Below are 14,021 nucleotides of genomic sequence, written 5' to 3' on the forward strand. Positions count from 1 at the left end.
CTCTACCCCTTCCCCCCAAACCGGGAGTACTAGCAAGGAAGAGACACAAAAGCATTCTTTCTGCTGGAAGTCTGGAATTTGTTAATTTGGGTTAAGAAAATGCAGGTATTAGGAACAAATGAAAACTGGGGGAATGGAAAATTTGTCAGCATTTAGTAACTGTGAGCCAGCCTATCCTTCTCCTCCCCTGCCTGCATTGCTAAACTGTACAGAAGTCAAAATGCTGGCTCACACAGGCAAAAGAGGATGCGAATGAAGCAACAGGAAGTGACTGCTATCGTCTCCTCTTCACCCTCACCCCACAACCCACCAATAAACTCTAAATAAAGACATTCAAGCTGAGGAAAGCCAGAGGCTTGGGAGCGGCTGAATCGGTCCTTCTCTAAGGCAGGGTTATATACTACTTAGACAAGTAGGAAATGAGCAGAAGCACAGAATGATGCTATCAAAAACAGCAAATACTTTTTAACATGTTATACAACAGAAATAACAAATAGATATAGTGATACATTTTTACGTTTTGACATTTTAGGCATTAAAACTACTTTCCTCAGTCTAAACAGAATAAATCAGAAAAAATAAAAAAAGACTACAAAGGTGTAGTAATGTCATGCACACGTGAACACCAGACTACAGAGCAGCCATAACGCAGGATGACTGTCCTGCGCATGTAAACGCCAGATTAGAAGTGCAGTACGGCAGGGTGACTGTCATGCACATGTGAAGTCGTGTCCATGTGAACACCAGACTACAGAAGTGCAGTAAGACAGAGTGACTGTCCAGCGAATGTGAATGCCAGATCTGGGAAATTATAGACCGGTGACCTTGATGTCGGTGCCAGGCAAAATGGTAGAGACTATTATAAAGAACAAAATTACAGAGTATATTCAAAAGCATGGACTCATGAGACAAAGCCAACATGGATTTAGTGAAGGGAAATCTTGCCTCACCAATCTACTACATTTCTTTGAAGGGGTGAACAAACATGTGGATAAAGGGGAGTCGGTTGATATTATGTATCTGGATTTTCAGAAGGCGTTTGACAAAGTACCTCATGAAAGACTCCAGAGGAAATTAGAGAGTCATGGGATAGGAGGTAGTGTTCTCTTGTGGATTAAAATCTGGTTAAAAGATAGAAAACAGAGAGTAGGGTTAAATGGTCAGTATTCTCAATGGAGAAGGGTAGATAGTGGGGTTCCCCAGGGGTCTATGCTGGGACGCTGGATCTGGTGCTCACGAATGGGGATAGTGTGTCAAATGTCCGAGTGGCTGCGCACCTGGGAAGCAGTGACCATCAACGGTTTGTTTTGATATAACGGCTCATGTGGTTAGCGGCCACTCTAAACTCAAAGTCCTGGACTTCAAGCGAACTGACTTTAACAAAATGGGGGAATACCTGAGGAAGGAGCTGATGGGCTGCGAGAACGCACAACACGTGGAAGGACAGTGGTCCAAGCTGAAAGAAGTAATAAACAGGGCCACAGACCTTTATGTAAGGAGGGTAAATAAAAGCAAGAGAAAAAGGAAACAGATATGGTTTTCAAAGCAAGTGGCTGAGAAAATAAAGGCTAAAGAGTTAGCGTTCTAGAAATACAAAAAATCTCAAGTAGAGGAACACGGGGAGGAATACCGGATGAAACTGAAAGAAGCCAAGAGAGAGGTACGTCTGGCGAAGGCGCAAGCGGAAGAACAAATGGCTAGAAATGTACGGAGGAGAAAGACTAAAAAGGGGATTGTGAGACTAAAAGATACAGCAAAACGCTATGGAGAAAATGATGAAGAAAAAGCCAATTTGCTAAATAGATACTTTTGTTCTGTTTTTACTGAAGAAAATCCTGGGGAAGGACCGAGAGGGACTGGCAAAAGTACACCTGAAAATGAAGTGGATAGAGCACCGTTCACAGAAGAGAGTGTGTATGAACAACTTGGAAAGCTAAAGGTGGACAAAGCCATGGGGCCGGACGGGATCCACCCCAGAGTACTGAGGGAACTCAGAGAGGTTCTGGCGGGTCCTCTTAAAGATTTGTTTAATAAATCCTTGGAGACGGGAGAGGTTCCGAGGGATTGGAGAACGGCGGAGGTGGTCCCTCTTCACAAAAGTGGTGATAGGGAAGAAGCTGGAAACTACAGGCCGGTAAGCCTCACTTCGGTTATTGGAAAAGTAATGGAAGCCATGCTGAAGGAAAGGATAGTGAATTTCCTGGAAGCCAATAAGTTGCAAGATCCGAGACAACATGGTTTCACCAAAGGGAAGTCGTGCCAAACGAATCTCATTGAATTCTTTGACTGGGTGACAGGAGAATTAAATCAAGGACGTGCTATGGACGTCATCTACTTAGATTTCAGCAAGGCTTTTGACACGGTTCCCCACAGGAGGCTCTTAAATAAACTGGAAGGGCTGAAGATAGGACCCGAAGTGGTGAACTGGATTAGGAACTGGTTGACGGGCAGACGCCAGAGGGTGGTAGTGAATGGAGTTCGCTCGGAGGAGGGAAAGGTGAGTAGTGGAGTGCCTCAGGGATCGGTGCTGGGGCCGATTCTGTTCAATATATTTGTGAGTGACATTGCCGAAGGGTTACAAGGTAAAGTTTGCCTTTTTGCGGATGACACCAAGATTTGCAACAGAGTGGACACCCCGGAGGGAGTGGAAAACATGAAAAAAGATCTGAAGAAGCTGGAAAAATGGTCTAACATTTGGCAATTAAAATTCAATGCGAAGAAATGCAAAGTGATGCACTTAGGGAGTAGAAATCCAAGGGAGGCGTATGTGTTAGGTGGGGAGAGCCTGATAGACACGGACGGGGAGAGGGATCTTGGGGTGATAGTATCTGAGGACCTGAAGGCGATGAAACAGTGCGACAAGGCGGTGGCCGTAGCGAGAAGGTTGCTAGGCTGTATAGAGAGAGGTGTGACCAGCAGAAAAAAGGAGGTTTTAATGCCCCTGTATAAGACGTTGGTGAGGCCCCACCTGGAGTATTGTGTTCAGTTTTGGAGGCCGTACCTTGCGAAGGATGTTAAAAAAATGGAAGCGGTGCAAAGAAAAGCTACGAGGATGGTATGGGACTTGCGTTCCAAGACGTATGAAGAGAGACTTGCTGACCTGAACATGTATACTCTGGAGGAAAGGAGGAACAGGGGTGATAGGATACAGACGTTCAAATATTTGAAAGGTATTAATCCACAAACGAATCTTTTCCGGAGATGGGAAGGCGGTAGAACGAGAGGACATGAAATGAGATTGAAGGGGGGCAGACTCAGGAAAGATGTCAGGAAGTATTTCTTCATGGAGAGGGTGGTGAACGCTTGGAATGCCCTCCCGCGGGAGGTGGTGGAGATGAAAACGGTAACGGAATTCAAACATGCGTGGGACAGGCATAAAGGAATCCTGTGCAGAAGGAATGAATCTACAGAAGCTTAGCTGAAATTGGGTGGCGGGGGGAAGAGGGGTTGGTGGTTGAGAGGCTAGGATGGGGGAGGGCAGACTTATACGGGGTCTGTGCCGGAGCCGGTGATGGGAGGCAGGACTGGTGGTTGGGAGGCGGGAAATACTGCTGGACAGACTTATACGGTCTGTGCCCTGAAAAAGACAGGTACAAATCAAGGTAAGGTATACACATATGAGTTTATCGTGGGCAGACTAGATGGACCGTGCAGGTCTTTTTCTGCCGTCATCTACTATGTTACTATGTTTTAACATATTTATAAATGATCTAGTGGGGCAAATTTAATTACCTCAATTAAATTTGCCAAACACACAAAAAATGTCCAAATTCAGAACAGAAAAATAGGTCATTTTCAACAAAAAAAAAAGTCTATCTTTCCCTTTTGAAAATACTGGTTGGAAAAACGTTTTATGATTTGGAAGTTTTATTTTTTGGTCCAATTTCAAACAAAAAATATCCAAAATAGAGGACGAGTGGCTTAACGGTTAGTGCAGCAGGCTTTGATCCTGGAAACATGGATTCTAGTTCCACAGCAGCTCCTTGTGATCTTGGGCAAGTCAAGTGCACAAGGGGCATTTTTGAATATGACGTCTAAGTCTGAATTTGGACGTTTTTGTAAAACATCCAAAATCAAAACAGGAAAGAAGGTCATTTTCTACAAAAAGAGTCTACCTTTTCCTTTTGAAAATGCTGTTTGGAAAAACATTTTGTGATGTGGATGTTTTATTTTTTTGGTCCAATTTCAAACAAAAAAAACGTCCAAATGCAAAACGTAGAAACTACACAAGAAAATCCACAACAGAATAAAACCATTCACATGTTCTAAGTATGGTAAAAGCTTTGGTTGTAATGTAAATCTCAAATTGCATCACAGAATCTACACAAGAGAGAAACTATTTGCATGTATAGAGTGTGGTAAAAGCTTTGGTCAGAAGGTAAACCTCACAAAGCACAAGAGAATACTTACATGTTCTGAGTGTGGTAAAAGCATTGGTTGTAAAGAAAGCCTCACATGGCATTAGGTAGAATAGTGGAAAAGTATAGCTATTTGTTATAAAAACAGGTGTAACTCAAAACCTCTAAGTTTTAGTCCTAGACGTTTTTGTTTTCTTCCATTATGGCTGAAAAACATCTGTCTTAGGAACACCCAAGTCCCGCCCTGAACAAGCCCCTGAAATGCCCCCTTGAGATTTGGAAATACTTCTGACGGACTTCAGAGAAAAACGTCTAAAAAGAAAGGGAATGGGACTTATATACTGCCTTTCTGCGTTTTTTCCAACTACATTCAAAGCAGTTTACATTTATATACAGGTACTTATTTGTACCTGGGACAATGGAGTGTTAAGTGACTTGCCCAGAGTCACAAGGAGCTGCAGTAGGAATCGAACCTAGTTCCCCAGGATCACTAGGCTACTCCTCAGATTTCACAAATGCTGATTTGGACATTCTTGTGAGAAAACCGTCCAAATGCAGACTTATGTCACTTTTTGAACGTTTTTCTCTTTTGAAATAGAGCCTGACAGTTATTCAAAATTGTTAAATTGCAAGAAGATTTAATGTGAGCAAGTGCAAAGTGATGCACATGGGAAAGAGGAACCCGAACTATAGCTACGTGATACAAGGTTCCGTGTTAGGAAAAGGATCTAGGAATCACTGTTGACGATACTTTGAAATTCTCTGCTCAGTGTGCTGCGGCAGCTAAGAAAGCAAATAGAATGTTAGGTATTATTAGGAAAGGAATGGAAAACAAAAATGAGGATGTTGTAATGCCTTTGTATTGCTCCATGGTGCGACTGCACCTTGAATACTGTGTGCAATTCTGGTCACTGCATCTCAAAAAAGATATAGTGGTATTAGAAAAGGTGCAGAGAAGGGCAACAAAAATGATAAAGGGGATGGGATGACTTCCCTATGAGGAAAGGCTGAAGCAGCTAGGGCACTTCAGCTTGGAGAAAAGATGGCTGAGGGGAGATATGATAGAGGTCTATAAAATAAGTGGAGTGGAACAGGTAGACATGAATCGCTTGTCTACTCATTCCAAAAATACTAGGGGGCACGCAGTGAAGCTACAAAGTAGTAAGTTTAAAACAAATCAGAGAAAATATTTCTTCACTCAACGTGTAATTAAACTATGGAATTTGTTGCCACAGAATGTGGTAAAAGCAGTTAGCTTAGCAGGGTTTAAAAAAGGTTTGGATAGCTTCCTAAAAGAAAAGTCCATTAAACATTACTAAAATGGACTTATTTGGGGGACAAGCAGCTTAAAATGTACTGTACTGTTTTGGCATATTATTTTATTTATTTAGATTTTGATCACACCTTTGTCAGTAGTAGCTCAAGGTGAGTTACATTCAGGTACTCTGGATATTTCTCTGTCCCAGAAGGGCTCACAATCTGTAACTGAGGCAATGGAGGGTTAAGTGACTTACTACTTATCATTTCTACAGCGCTACTAGACGTACGCAGCGCTGTACACTTGAACATGAAGAGACAGTCCTTGCTCGACAGAGCTTACAATCTAATTAGGACAAACAAGACAAATAAGAGATAAGGGAATATTAAAGTGAGGATGATAAAATAAGGGTTCTGAACAAGTGAATAAGGGTTAAGAGTTAAAAGCAGCATCAAAAAGGTGGGCTTTTAGCTTAGATTTGAAGACGGCCAGAGATGGAGCTTGACATACCGGCTCAGGAAGTCTATTCCAGGCATATGGTGTGGCAAGATAAAAGGAGCGGAGTCTGGAGTTAGCAGTGGAGGAGAAGGGTGCAGATAAGAGAGATTTACCCAGTGAACAGAGTTCCCGGGGAGCAATATAGGGAGAGATGAGAGTGGAGAGGTATTGAGGAGCTGCTGAGTGAATGCACTTATAGGTCAATAAGAGGAGTTTGAACTGTATGCGGAAACGGATAGGAAGCCAGTGAAGTGACTTGAAGAGAGGGCTATTATGAGCATAACGACACTGGCAGAATAATTTGAACAGATTGAAGAGGAGAGAGATGGCTAAGTGGGAGACCTGTGAGAAACAAGTTGCAATAGTCTAAGCGAGAGGTGATAAGAGTGTGGATGAGGGTTCTGGTAGTGTGCTCAGAAAGGAAAGGGCGAATTTTGCTGATATTATAGAGAAAGAAACGACAGGTTTTAGCAGTCTGCTGAATATGTGCAGAGAAGGAGAGGGAGGAGTCGAAGATGGCCCCAAGGTTACCAGCTGATGAGACAGGAAGCATGAGAGTGTTATCCACAGAAACAGAATGGGGAGGAGGAGAGATCATAAGGAGCAGTAGTGGGATTTGAACTGGCCAAGACCAGTGCTCTAACCACTAGGCCACTCTTCCACTTGTGACCTGGATTGGCCACTGTTGGAAACAGGCTTGATGGACCTTCAGTCTGTTCCAGTATGGCAACACTTATGTATTTATGCATATATATTTTTTTTTTGCCTGCAATTCACTAAGGATCATTACAAAGAAAATATACAAAGTAGTGCTTCCCAAACTTTAAGTAGATGCAACCTCATTTCAACAAGAAAACAATAATGTAACCCCAGCCCTAACCTTACAGTTCATGCTGCTTCTCCAAATCCTGGAGTGGAGGAGTAGCCTAGTGGTTAGTGCAGTGGACTTTGATCCTGGGGAACTGCACTGCAGCTCCTTGTGACTCTGGGCAAGTCACTTAACCCTCCATTGCCCCTGGTACAAAATAAGTACCTGAATATATGTAAACCGCTTTGAATGTAGTTGCAAAACCCTCAGAAAGGTGGTATATCAAGTCCCATTTCCCTACCACCTAGCAAGCTCACAAAGAATAGAGTCTCTACATGCCAATATGTGATCATGAGAGGAAACCCCAAAAGATAAACCTTGCTTTCTCTACCTCACCAGCTCTCCCTCCACTAGTCCGTTCCCCTCTCTCTCCTTCCCCTCATTCCCTTTCCTCCTTTCCTGAAGTTACTATTCAGGAAACTACACTTCTCCTTTCTTCCTCAAAATGTACCACCTGTTCCTCTGATCCCATTCCCACCCACCTTCTTAATGCCATCTCTCCTACTCTTATACCTTTTATCTGTCACATTCTCAACCTCTCACTTTCCACTGCGACTGTCCCTGCTGCCTTTAAACATGCTGTGGTCACACCTCTCCTTAAGAAGCCTTCACTCGACCCTACTTGTCCCTCTAATTACCGACCCATCTCCCTCCTTCCTTTTCTCTCCAAATTACTTGAGCGTGCTGTTCACCGCCGCTGCCTTGATTTTCTCTCCTCACATGCTGTTCTTGACCCACTACAATCTGGTTTTCGCCCTCTCCTCTCAACTGAAACTGCGCTTACTAAAGTCTTCAATGACCTATTACTGGCTAAATCCAGAGGTCAATATTCCATCCTCATTCTTCTTGATCTTTCCGCTGCTTTAGACACTGTCGATCACAGCATACTTCTCGATACCCTGTCCTCACTTGGATTCCAGGGCTCTGTCCTTTCCTGGTTCTCTTCCTACCTCTCCCTCCGCACCTTTAGTGTTCACTTTGGTGGATCCTCTTCTACTTCTATCCCTCTGCCTGTCGGCGTACCTCAGGGTTCTGTTCTTGGTCCCCTCCTCTTTTCTATCTACATTTCTTCCCTTGGTTCATTAATCTCATCCCATGGCTTTTCCTACCATCTCTATGCTGATGACTCCCAAATCTACCTTTCTACCCCTGATATCTCACCTTGCATCCAAACCAAAGTTTCAGCGTGCTTGTCTGACATCGCTGTCTGGATGTCTCAACGCCACCTGAAATTAAATATGACCAAAACCGAGCTTCTCATTTTCCCCCCCAAACCCACCTCCCCGCTCCCCCCGTTTTCTATTTCTGTTGATGGCTCTCATTCTCCCTGTCTCCTCAGCTCGAAACCTTGGGGTCATCTTTGACTCTTCCCTCTCCTTCTCTGCTCATATCCAGCAGACCGCCAAGACCTGTCGTTTCTTTCTTTACAACATCCGTAAAATCCGCCCCTTTCTTTCCGAGCACTCTACCAAAACCCTCATCCACACCCTTGTCACCTCTCGTTTAGACTACTGCAATCTGCTTCTTGCTGGCCTCCCACTTAGTCACCTCTCCCCTCTCCAGTCGGTTCAAAACTCTGCTGCCCGTCTCATCTTCCGCCAGGGTCGCTTTACTCATACTACCCCTCTCCTCAAGACCCTTCACTGGCTCCCTATCCGTTTTCGCATCCTGTTCAAACTTCTTCTACTAACCTATAAATGTAATCACTCTGCTGCTCCCCAGTATCTCTCCACACTCGTCCTTCCCTACACCCATTCCCGTGCACTCCGCTCCATGGATAAATCCTTCTTATCTGTTCCCTTCTCCACTACTGCCAACTCCAGACTTCGCGCCTTCTGTCTCGCTGCACCCTACGCCTGGAATAAACTTCCTGAGCCCCTACGTCTTGCCCCATCCTTGGCCACCTTTAAATCTAGACTGAAAGCCCACCTCTTTAACATTGCTTTTGACTCGTAACCACTTGTAACCACTCGCCTCCACCTACCCTCCTCTCTTCCTTCCTGTTCACATTAATTGATTTGATTTGCTTACTTTATTTATTTTTTGTCTATTAGATTGTAAGCTCTTTGAGCAGGGACTGTCTTTCTTCTATGTTTGTGCAGCGCTGCGTATGCCTTGTAGTGCTATAGAAATGCTAAATAGTAGTAGTAGTGATCCCATTTAGGATTCCAACTGACTTCACTTATGACCAGTTGGCATGAAAGATCGTCAGACATATGCACTAATGAAAATGTGTTTCCCATTAGCCTCACCAGTTAGCACGTCAATTACATTTGGTATCAGAATCTTCATAACCAACCTAACTCCACAGTCCAATCCTCAGCACAGAAAGAGATCTGTGCTGTCACAGGTTTTAATTCATCTATGTCCTTCCTCTACATCATAAGGTCCCTATGAGGATAACTTTCTGTGTGACTTGAGCATATACAGGCTCAAACATGGCCCACAAAACTAGGTACTAGCATTTGCTTTTCTGCAGCATGTGGAGAGACATTCCCAAGGGTGGAGAAAGGGAGCAGCATCAGCATTTATGAATGTATTTTATGGAAAACACTAATTTTTACCAGCATGTACAAACTTACACTTAACTGTAAAGCAGGTGTAATTTTATGTCAGCATTTTTAGGAAAGCTATTTGTTTCATTTAGATTATTTTATCTTGTAAAACAGGTACAATATTACCCACCTATGTGCCATCCTGTTTTAAAATTACTCCCCTTGTGTTTCTCCCGTGTGTGCTTGGATTCAGCCAGTATTTTGGTCCAATCACTTGCTCTAAATAACTTTCCAAGTATCTACAAACTTCTCTCTGAAAAGTTCTCACATTCCTTTTCTGCTTCCTTCCATTAAACCATTTACTCTAAGCTTTTAATTCCACTTTCTGGTACTTTATTTAAGCTGGTTAGAAAGGAAAGGGGAGATATGGAAACATTCAAATATCTGTCTTCTATAGGAAGCATCCATAGTTCCTTCAGGCTCTCCATGTAAAGTTTATAATGCAGGCCATGCACAATTTTGGTGGCTCTCCCCTTTGAGCTGCTTCTGTCTAATCAATTAACTTTTCTACCAAAAGAATAACCAAAATGATAAAAGGGATGGAACTCCTCTCGTATGAGGAAAGGCTAAAGAGGTTAAGACTGATTGGAGGAGTAGCCTAGTGGTTAGAACAGTGGACTTTGATCCTGGGGAACTGAGTTCAAGTCCCACTGCAGCTCCTTGTGACTCTGGGCAAGTCACTTAGCCCTCCATTGCCCCTGGTACAAAATAAGTACCTGAATATATGTAAACCGCTTTGAATGTAGTTGCAAAAAACTCAGAAAGGCAGTATATCAAGTCCCATTTCCCTTTCCCTCTTCAGCTTGAGGGGAGATATGATTGAGGTCTACAAAATCTTGAGTGGAGTAGAAGTGAATTGATTTTTTTTACTCATTCCAAAAGTAAAAAGACTAGGGGACACTCAAGGAAGTTACATGGAAATACTTTTAAAACAAATCGGAGGAAATAGGGGAAAGAGAAATGGGACTTGATATACCGCCTTTCTGTGTTTTTTGCACCTACATTCAAAGCGGTTTACATATTATATACAGGTACTTGGGGCAATGGAGGGTTAAGTGACTTGCCCAGAGTCACAAGGAGCTGCAGTGGGAATTGATCCCAGTTCCCCAGGATCAAAGTCTGCTGCATTAACCACTAGGCTACTCCTCCATTCCAATATTATAAATATAAATATTTTTTCAGTCAACGAATAGTTAAGCTCTAGAACTCTTTGCCGGAGGATGTGGTAACAGCGGTTAGCACATCTGGGTTTTAAAAAGTTTGGGCAAATTCCTGGAGGAAAAGTCCATAGTCTGCTATTGAAACAGATGTGGGGAAGCGACTGCTTGCCTGTTTGGTAGCATGGAATGTTGCTGCTAATTGGGTTTCTGCCAGGTACTTGTGACCTGGCTTGGCCACTGTTTGGAAACAGGATACTGGGCTAGGGACTATTGGTCTGACCCAGTATGACTACTCTTATGTTCCCACAAAAGTTCTCAAGGTGGGATTTCACCAGAACTTCCTGCTTTCTACTATATTTAATGCAGCCAAGCTTAACAATCTTTTGTCACACTGTACAGCTTGGGGTCAACAGAGACAAACTGTGAATTTCTTTCCCGTTAGCTCCCCCCTAGTTCATTCCATCAAAAGTGATATTTGGCCCCTCACAATCCTGCATCCCAGTGCATGACTGATCTCTGCAACAAGTGCATGAGGCTTAGGAGTCATCCAAAAATGACATCACAATCCAGGGGAAACGGTTTGAAACGTTTGTGGCATGTGATGGGGGAGGGGGAAATGTGAAATATCGTGACATCATGACATTTGGAATATAACCACCACTATGATGATATACTGCTCAATCTAGATGAACGTCCAACACTCCAACTCATTATAAAACTGGACTGAACACACACAGCCCGTTAGCAGTGCCAGCTGTTATGCAGGCCAGGACACTGTGACCTAGTTTCAGCTGGCTTTGCTCCCATCCAGCACAGCCCCATCTCACTCTCCCCCCTTCCCCGGCACGGCCCTCTTTTTCTCTCTCTTCCCATCCCCCCCCCTCAGCACGGCCCCCTTTCCACTCTCTTCCCCGCACGGCCCCTGCTCCTTTTCTCTCTCTATCCCCCCGGAACAGTCCTCACGTTTCTCCCACATCTGCAACCTCCTCGGCATGGCCCCCCTTTTCTATCTCTCTTCCCATCCCCCCCCCCCCGGCACAGCCCCTGCTACTTTTCTCTCGCTGTCCGCTCTGGCACAGCCCCCCCCTTTCTCTCAATCCCTCTATCCCCTCTCCGGCATGCCCCCCCTTTTCTCTCTGTCCATCTGCCCCCCCCCCCACCAGCAAGGCCCTGCTTCTCAGCCCCCCCAGCACAGACCCTCTTTTTCTCTCTCTCTCCATATGGCACAGTCCCCCTTTTTTCTCTCCCCCCCCCCCCATCACAGTCCCCCCTTTTTCTGTCTCCTGCTCTTCCACTTTTCTCCTGTTGTCATCTAAGGCCAGCAGCACCAGCAGTGGTGGCACCATTGTCCTGAACATGAGCTGGTAACTCTTGCTTCCATCCCTTTGATGCAGGAAGTTTACAGAGCTAGCAATGTCTCATGCAAGGAAAAGATCCTATGCATCTTCCTTTTGGTTTCTGTCACTATTGCTGACTTGGAAAGGAGGCTGGTCCAGCATGGTGGCATCAGAAGAGGAAAAGCCTCTAACCTGCGGTAGCTATGCCTTTTAGGCACATCAGAACAAAATATAAACTGTTTCTGTCGCTATTCAAAGCTGTTTCTGTACATCTTACAAAAAGCAAACAGGTTTGCTGAGGACCTTGCGCTGGCCAGATCCAATTACTGTAATTTGGCTTTTAGCCAGTTGTTCTCGATTATTAGATGGATCGCAAGCTATGCAAAATATGGCACAGATTGATTTATGGTTTTAAAATGATATTATTGAAGAAATATTAAGTTACATTGGTTGCCAATCAAATAACTTAAGATCCTGCTGTATGCAGCTCCTTTGTGCATGACTGACAGTGAATTTGATCAATCAGGCATTTTTTTGCATTACTTCATTACGATATGGCTTCAACATGGAATTCTTTTCTTTTATTCTTGCAATGTCAACATTATGCATTGTTTAGGAAGAATCTGAAAACTTTTTTCCTTCCGCAAACCAAGCCATAATTGTTCTATTAGAAAGATAGATGTTTTTTTAGCACTTGAATTGTTATTTTAATTCCTAAAGTTTGGATGTGGTCTCTTAGTGTTTCTAACCCAGTTTGAACTGATAAGACATGATAATAACATAACAGAAATTAAGAACGCTCCTGATTTTCTAGTAAAAGCTAAGCCGCTGATGATTTGTGTTCTGTTGAAGTTTTGTTTGTGACTTTGGAGGGTCATAAGCTGTGATGTGAGCAGTTATAGCCCCTCTTTCGCTGTCTCCATTTGTACTGTGGAAAATATTCTAGCTTAGTTTAGAATTTCGTAAGTATCAGCACTATTAGGAAGGTGTTGTGTCTCTTTATGATTCCAATATGTAATGTGATGGTGAAGGAGTCTATCACAGAGACTGTCTAATTAGTAAAGTAACCGATGCTCTTTTTTCCATAATTCTGCTCTTAAGAGCGGTCTGTGCTGATAGATCGGTCTGTGTAATGTTTTTCATTTACGGTTTTTGATGGCTGAATGTGAGTAACCTATTCTGCTGTAATGATGAATCTTTCTTTCATGCCTTTTTTTTTCCTATAATTCTGCTCTTAAGAGCAAGGGAGCCAACTTTTGATATCTAAGCTCAATGGCTCAAACCCTTTCCTGGACACAGACAGGACATTTTGCTGCTCCTTTACTTAAGAGCCGTCTGTGCTGAGACGTCGGCTGAACCCGGGAGTCGAGTGACGGCAACTTTGCCAAAGTTAAGTAGTGAAAGTGGCTGAAACGGCCCGAGAGAGAGGCGGAAGCCGCACGTGCAACCGGGACGCCCAGGTCCCGCCCGATGGCCGGAGGCGACGGTTTGTGAGCGGAAACGAGGAGGAGGCGGAGAAGAGGCACCGGCTATAAACCGAACCCCCCCCCCCCCTTCTCCACATGCAGTCGGTCAACGGTCTCTTCTCACCTGAGGTGGCCCAGCAACGGTCCCGTAGCTTCTTCACTTCCTCCTCCGCTGCCCCGTCCGTCTCCTCTCGCGCTACTCAGTTCCCTCACCTCAGCCTCCGAACAGCAGCAGCATCCGACGCGTCCCTCCCGCCTTGCCGGAAACAGGAAGTTACGTCACAGAAAGGCTGGCAAGGGCGCGTCAGTCACAGGCGGAGAGAGAAAGAGAGCTCGATGGGGAAAGACGAAGAGCTACAACAGCCTCTTCTCCTTCCCTTCAGATAGTCAGCGCTGAAAAAGGGTGGGGGAGAGGGCACCAAAGGGAAGGAAGACAGTGGATAAAGGTCAGCCACTTGACGTGTATCTGGAGTTTCAGAAGGCGTTTGAGAAAGTACCTCATGAAAGACTCCAGAGAAAAT

At 44.2% G+C, this 14,021-nt stretch overlaps 1 protein-coding gene across 2 annotated transcripts in view; it reads right to left on the reverse strand.

Moving 5' to 3' along the window:
* The window catches only part of TLN1 (talin 1), a 407,659-nt gene extending 393,911 nt beyond the window's left edge, over window positions 1-13,748 (reverse strand). For both annotated transcript variants that reach the window (XM_030192770.1, XM_030192769.1), the window contains exon 1: window positions 13,625-13,748. The gene's annotated coding sequence lies outside the window, so the exon portion shown is untranslated. The remainder of the gene's footprint in view (window positions 1-13,624) is intronic.
* Window positions 13,749-14,021: the final 273 nt, after the last annotated feature.

Source organism: Microcaecilia unicolor, chromosome 2 (genome assembly GCF_901765095.1).
Source record: "Microcaecilia unicolor chromosome 2, aMicUni1.1, whole genome shotgun sequence".
Classification (NCBI taxonomy): Eukaryota; Metazoa; Chordata; class Amphibia; order Gymnophiona; family Siphonopidae; genus Microcaecilia; species Microcaecilia unicolor.